Raw genomic sequence first — 7,989 nt, 5'->3', positions numbered from 1 at the left:
CCTGCCCTGTGGACCCAACCGACCCCCCCCCCCACCCCTTCACCGTGAGCCGGCTACGCAAGCTGCAGCCGGTCCAGTTCCAGACCGCACCAAGGAAACATCTCTACACGCTTGTGCTCCACACCCTTCACATCCTCACCCTTGCGTCCCGCCCTGACACAAAGTGGCGGGACCTCCTGCCACCTCTAGAGGGTGCGGAACCCCGGTGGGCCAGCCTATATTCCACCTTAGTCCCGAGGCCCGCCGGGGATATCAGTTGGCGGCTCTTTCACGGGGCCATGAGCACGGGCGTGTACTTGGCGCGGTTCACCCCAATCCCAGACACCTGCCCCTTTTGCGGTGTGAGGGAAACCCTGGCGCACGTCTACCTGGAGTGCCCCAGGCTGCAGCCCCTATTCCGGCTCCTCACGAATATTTTGTTAAGATTTTGGTTGCACTTTTTCCCTCACCTCCTTATCTATGCACTCCCTGTCTGTGGCCCCATTAAGTCGCGGGATCTCCTGGTCAACCTCCTCCTGGCCCTGGCTAAAGTGGCCATCTATAAAACCAGGGTGAGGAGGTTGGCCGATGGAGTCTCCTGTGACTGTGGGGCCTATTTCCGATCCTCCGTCCGTTCACGCCTCCGGGCAGAGTTCCTCTGGGCGGCGTCCACTGACTCCCTTGACGCCTTTGAGGAGCAGTGGGCGCTGTCCGGGGTTCTCTGCTCGGTATCCCCATCAGGTTCCCTTCGTTTGACCCTTTGACTGCACTCCTGTCCCTGTTGTTCATTCGTTGTCCCCTGTAATTATTTGGTTTTCCAGGTCCTGTGGACCCCCTCCTTTAGCAGTGGGCGGGCATGGATCCCAATAAGACATGTGAAACCAGAGAACCAGCCTTAAATCCATCCACATTCAGCAAAGCATTTAATGAGCTGTTGGAGTCCCATTAAGCCTCAATTTACAGTTAAGCCTGTGCTTTGGTGAAAGGGATGGGCATGGGAGCAGGCATACGTGCATTCTTGACTCTGTCATTCTCAACCCAGTGAATGAAAATCTTGCATGTTGATACATTCTTCCTCATGCCGTTTAACACTAGTAGTTTGTACCTAATCAACTCTTTGCATAATAAATATACCACTACTACACTGGAATTACAGAAAGCTCTTTTGATAAGTAAGATTATCTCATATTTAAGAAGGCAAAATGAGTAAATGCCCTTCATAGAGTTTTTTTATTAAACAAGAGCTTTTTCTCTCTTCAGCAGGGCTACATTAGCTGTTGGTGAGGCAGAGTGGTAGTGGAGGGCAAGACTTATTTTAAGACTTTTTTCACTGGTGAATTTCAGCTTATTAAAAGTGGAAAGAGTGAAAGCACTGGTTTAAAGCCAAAGGCGGTGTGTTCCGGTATTCATTAGTCTAGTAAATACAATTATCGTTGCTTCTGAAATGCTTACAGGTAGATTCAATAGAATATACTTCCTCACATTAATCAGCCAGTAATGTATCACAATGTTTAATAAACACTGAAGTCCTCCAGGAACAGAGACTGCCAATTGCTTGTGGTTATTAGGCATCACCCATAGCTGGTCCAAGTGCTTATCCTTAGAACCCTGTGCGGATACAAAATTTGTATCCGTATGTGATCTGCAAACATGGTCAGCGGATATAAAGCGGATATCCGCAGATTTACAGGGCTCTACTTCTCCTCACTACTGAGTTAATATGATGTACAGTTTGAGTGTTCTCATGAACTTGAACACAAATGCATCAGTCATGTGCAGTTGTATTTACATAAGTTGGTGTGACTGGGCCCTGGCACACGTATATTTAGAGTGTGCCAGGCTGCAGCCCCTTTTTCGGCTCCTCACAAATATTATGCTTTTGGCTGCACTTTTCCCCTCACCTTTTCATTTACACTCTCCCCATCCGTGGCCCCACAAAGTCGCAGGATCTCCTGGTTAACCTCCTCCTTGCCCTAGCTAAAACTGCCATCTATAAAACCAGAGAGAGGAGGTTGGCCGATGAAGCTTCCTGCGACTGTAGGGCCGTTTTCCAATCCTCAGTACATTCACGTATCCGGGCGGAGTTCCTCTGGGCGGCGTCCACCAACTCCCTTGACGCCTTCAAGGAGCAGTGGGCGCTGTCCGAGGTTCTCTGCTCCGTGACCCCGTCCGGTTCCCTCCGTCTGACCCTTTGATTGAGGGGAAGAGTGAGAGACCCCAGCCCCAGCCATTACCGCTGTGGATACCATTATCACCACCACCTAGGAGGGGCCCTTTCACACGTGGGTGCACGCCCCCTCCCCCCCAAACTGCCCACCCTGCAGCCTTGCCCATCTTGTTGGGCACTCTCAGGAGAGGAATAGTTGGTGACACTAGGCGTGGCACTAGGTAACTCGAGGGGGTGGAAGACCATGAGTGTCGAGGAAGCCCCCCCGCTCTAGGCCATCAGGTAACTCAGGAGGGTGGAAGACCATGAGTGTCGAGGAAGCCCCCTCGCTCTGGGCCCAGGCAAGCCTGAACACTTCTCTCCCCTGAAGACTGCTGTGTTATACGTTGTGTTTGCTTTTGTTTTGTTGCATAGTTTTGTTTTATCTTCTTTGGTGATTTGTGTAAGTGTGTTAGGCAAATAAATTTTTTTCTGCTTCAAAAAAAAAAAAAAAAAATAGAGGCCAGACCTTGAGTAACTTTTCCTTGAGAGCTGCTAACTCAAGCTATCTGTAGTGTGTTCGCTAGTGCCACAAAGCAACAACAGAGAGCTTTTAGTCCTCCAGTGCCTTCCCACGAACCCTCTTCCCTGTGACCTTTTCTTGACATCTACACATTCCCTGTTCCTGCCTGGAAGTCACCTATAGGGCCCTGCAAATCTGCAGATATCTGCTTTATATCTGTGGACCACTTTTGTGGATTGGGTGTGTGCATAAAAATTTTGTGTCCACGCAGGGCTCTCGTCATCTACCATTGCAAATAGCCCTGCTCAGCGCTCTTCCACCTAGTTGCTTGCAACTTCAAGTACCAACAACTGCTCTCATTGCTTGTACAGAGCTCCATTTTCTGAGAATCTTCCCCCCAGCATATTCCCAGTATGTTGTCAACAAGCCGGAGGCTGGCACCAAGGTACACCATGGTGGGTTTCTGCTGCAAGGCTAGAGAAGTCCACAGTTTTAGGGTTCAAGAGGCATTTATGGGATTCCACGACAGAATGTCATTGTGAAACATTTCTCCAAAGTATGCCTTAGCATCACAATAAATCCCTAAAAGCATATGAATACATGACTATTAAATATTCTACAGGACAGTATATTATGACTATAAATTGGAAAGTACTGCAGTAGAACTTTACTGAACTGCATTTTGGCAAGCCACAAATCTGCAGTGTAATTGTTTGGGGGATTTTGCCATGATGGCAGCAATGTCATGGTTTTGGCCTTTCTAAGGCTCGTGTCTTTGCTGCTAGACCATGTATGCCTTATGATGTCTGGAGCAGACTTTTCATAATAAAGCTTTTGTATTTTAAACATGATGCTACAGTGCTGTTACTCATGTTGTTTTGTTTTTAAAGTTTATCAGTTAACTGAAGCAATAACCAATAAATACACCTTTTAGAAATGTAATGGACTGTAATTGACACCAAAGTAGTACAGGGCAGTCTCACCAAATATATTCAAAATCCACAGAAACTCCAAGGCAAAAACTAAGTTAACCTGGAGTAAAGTTGGAAGAATTCATGTCAATAAACTATGGGAGAAAAACATTTGAGAACACTGTAGTCAGGGCTCTCCCTACCCATACGCAAAGTACGCAGCTGCGTAGGGCACCAGGAAATTTGGGGCACCAAATTTCCTGGTTCCCTACACAGCTGCGTGCTGCTCCAGCCCCTGCTCCGCCACTTCCCCATGGCTCTTGCCCCTGCTCCATTCCAGCCCCGCCTCTTCCCACCCTTGCTCCGCCCCCCACTTCCTCAGGTTGGGCCTGCACTCACCGGCGGCGGGAAGTGCAGCGACCTGGCCCCAGCTGCACCACCGGTGAGTGCTGGGGGGTGGTTCCCTCCTGCCCCCCAAGCCAGCCCCCACCCCACCGCGGAGGCCTGGGGCCCCCCACACACACCCTGCAGGGGGGTTGCATAGGGCCCCAGAATGGCTAGGGACAGCCCTGACTGTAGTTTTCTCAAAAAAATACAAATATTAGAAATCTTGGAAATTCAAGTTTGATCTTATGTATAGACGTTACAATGTTCTTTGGCGGGGTTATTGTCCTAGGGAATTGGGGGAAGCAGTCAATGTGACATATCTTGATTTTAGTAAGCCTTTTGACACAGTCCCATATGAAATTCTCTTAAGCAAACTAGGGAAATGTGGTTTAGATGAAATAACTATAAGATGGATGCAGAACTGGTTGAAAGACTATACTTGAAGAGTAGTTATCAATGGTTCACTGTTAAACTGGGAGGAGGTATCGAGTGGGGTCCTGCAGGCGTCAGTCCTAGGTCTGGTATTATTCAATATTATCATTAATGACTTGGATAATGGAGTGGAGAGCATGCTTATAAAATCTGGAGATGGCACTGAGCTGGGAAAGGTTGCTAGCACTCTGGAGGACAGGATTAGAATTCAAAATTACCTTGACAAATTGGAGAATTGATCTGAATTCAACAAGATGAAATTCAATAAAGACAAGTGAAAAGTACTAAATTTAAGAAGAAAAAAAATCAAACGCACAACTAAAAATGGGGAATAATTGGCTAAGTGCTGACAAGGATCTGGGGATTATAGTGGATCACAAATTCAATATAAACAATGTGATGCAACTATGAAAAAGGCTGATATTGTTCTGGGGTGTATTAAAAAGAGTATTGTATGTAATACATGGGAGGTAATTATCCCACTCCAATCAGCACTAGTGAGGCCTTAGTTGGAGTACTATGTCCCATTCTGTGTGCTGCACTTTAGGCAGGATGTGGACAAATTGGAGAGAGTCCAGAAGAGAACAACAAAAATAATAAAAGGTTTAGAAAACCTGACCTATGAGGAAAGGTTAAAAAACCTGGGCATGTTTAATCTTGACAACTGAAGACTGTGAGGAGGGAACCTGATAGTCTTCAAATATGTTAAGGGCTGTTATAAAGAAGATGGTGATCATGTCCACTGAAGGTAAGACAAGAAGAAATGGGATTAATCTGCAGCAAGGGAGATTCAGGTTAGATATTAGGAAATATCATTGTTTTTCACGAAAAACTTTCTAACTGTAAGGGTAGTTAAGCACTGCAATAGGCTTCCAAGGAAGGCTGTGGAGGTTTTTATCGTCACTTGAGGTTTTTAAAAGCAAGCTAAGACAAAACCCTGTTTGAGAATGACTTCTCAAGGTCCCCTCCACTATGATTCTATGTGTGAAAATACACAGCTAAGATCACTCAAACTACCTTAACTCTACTCCTCTACCTCTGCCCACAACAACTGAGAACTAAAAGACAGTCAACAGATATCTTCACTGCAGTAATGTATGAAAGTTGAAAGTGAGTTTACTTTCTTTTTATTCTACTGATTGAGAATTACTGTAGCAGGAAAACTAAACTGGCTTTAAAAATATGACCATACCAGGATTCACATAGCTACACAATACTGCTTTCTTTAAGACCATATGCAATCATCAAGGAAAAAAAAAACAACCCAGGCTTTTTCATCGTTTTAGCAAATGTTTGGAACAATCATACAGGACAGTTCCCCAAAAGTGTATGGATGTTCAAATATAAAAGTTTGTCATATTGTGAGACTCAGACTATTCATGAGGCTAGTACATCTACGGATAAAAACACTTTGAGGGTCAGGCCCAAAATTAGGTGGATTACACATCAGGGATGTGCGTGATTATCACATTATACATACTATAGAAACACACACCCAAACCAGAAACATGTGTCTGCCATAGTATTCCTCCAAATTATATTTTTAACACATCACACAACATAATGTTTCAATGGTGAGGCTCTGTGCATGTATAATACAACCTATGCCCCTTATAATATATAGGGGCTAGTCACTATGCATGTGCACCATTACTGTCTGCTTGATAGAATGTCTGACCTTAAGTTTGTATGATTGTTTCTTCTATGGGCTGCATCTAACTGTGGCTATGTGCCTTAAGACTCCTGCAGCCAATTTAGATGCTTCTTTAGGTCAAGTGGCTGTATTTTGTTAACTGAATCCTATGCCCAATGACAGCCATAAAGCACATGTGACCATGGTGTGCAGAATATACATGAGCACTATGAAGTCTATGAAGCCATGAAATTGTTACAACTGCCTTTGAAAATGTACCCTAATTGCCCTAGGGGAAGGCAGTGGATAGAAAATAATCAGGAACCCACGTTGGTACTGAATAACCAGGCTAAATTCAACATTTATAAGAACACGTAGAAGAGAGATTTTTTTAACCAAGGCAGTCCCAGGATTTAGCGTTTGTGATGGGAGACAGGTTGGTGAGAGTTAAGAAGATATAATTCCCTAGTTAAGACCCCACCCAGTGCAAGAATGCTCTCTTTAAACCACTAAGCATAATACAGCCTAGTGCGTTTCTCACTGTCTTGAAGACAAATTGTAAACAAAAGAGATTCTCTCTTCCCCACCTCACTGTACTTTAGCAATCTGTGCAGTAACATAATTACAATATAGTGATAACATGACTGCCATAAATTATGCCTGTCATCATACATTAAAATCTTGGCTTCTGCAGGTTGTCAGCATTCCTTGCTTCTGAACTTTAAAACCAGCTTTTTGACTTTTCACCAACAGCACTGGCCCATCCCTAATAGCATGTTTGTTTCCTTCGTCTCAGGGCTGGGTTCTTTAAATGCTAACTGTCAAACCTGAGGGCAGTTATCTGAACAGGTATAAGCATGAAATCCTGTTTTCACAGATCAAAAAAGGATTTAAGAACAAATTGCATGATGAAAACCTACTTTAAAACTACTATACTCTAAATAAGTGTAGCTTTTTAGAGCTGGAATAAATCTGTGCAAAGCAGGAAAGCCAAGGAGCCTAGCTTAATTATAAATATTTCGTTATTCGTAACCTGTATGATTACTAAAAATACCCTTTTAGTGTGTAGCTTATTTACGATAGATGAGATTCTGATTCTGTGTTCATCATTGCCCATATTAGAAAATACAACATCCATTCTTATGCAGTTTATACCTAATTTTTGTATTATACAAGAGCTAGTTAATTCCTGCATGGTCTGCTGCACTGAGTTTGCAGTGGAGTTTTCCAGACTTACACCAATTGCACACATTTAATAATATGTCTCAGTGCTCTGGGTGTAAGTACACTAAGGAAAACAAATTTTATAAATAACTATCAGCAAATTTCAAACCCTAATTTTTTTTTTTTTTTTTTTTACTACAGTAGCCCTTCAAGGAGTAATGCAGATACTACACTTCAGTATCATGCAGCTCTGAATGAAACCAATTATACAAGGAAACTCATCAAAGGTAAGCTGGTCTTAAAGGAGGTATCAAATCTGTTTGGCCTAAAATGCAAGTTTCGTTAAAAGAAAAGAAGAAGGAAAAAAAAAAAGGAAAAGCATGTTTGGGAGTGGAGGGAGCAAATGACATTTAAGACTACCTAATAAATGCTTTCATGATTTTTTTTTTTTTTTTTTTAAATTTCAATGAACACAATTTTTGTTGGAATGATTTAGGTTTCCTTGCAGTGCAGAAAATTCTGACCCAACAGGCATTGTACTAGTGGTTGCCCGGAGAACAGAACACTGGAGTGGGACTCAGGAGACTTGGCTGCTATTCCCAACTCTACCACCAGACTGCTGGTTGGCCTTGGGCAAGTCACTTCACCTCTATGCCTGTTTCCTCATCTATAAAATGCAGAAAATAATATTTGCCTCCTTTGTAAAGTTCTTTGAGATCTACTGATGAGCTGTTAGTGCACCCGTTCTCAAATTCTGATTTGCATGGTCCAACTCCCCTTCCAGCCTCAGTCCCATAGCTTCCCTACAACAACT

Source organism: Natator depressus, chromosome 7 (assembly GCF_965152275.1).
Source record: "Natator depressus isolate rNatDep1 chromosome 7, rNatDep2.hap1, whole genome shotgun sequence".
Taxonomy (NCBI): domain Eukaryota; kingdom Metazoa; phylum Chordata; order Testudines; family Cheloniidae; genus Natator; species Natator depressus.
Note: the sequence above shows the minus strand (reverse complement) of the source record.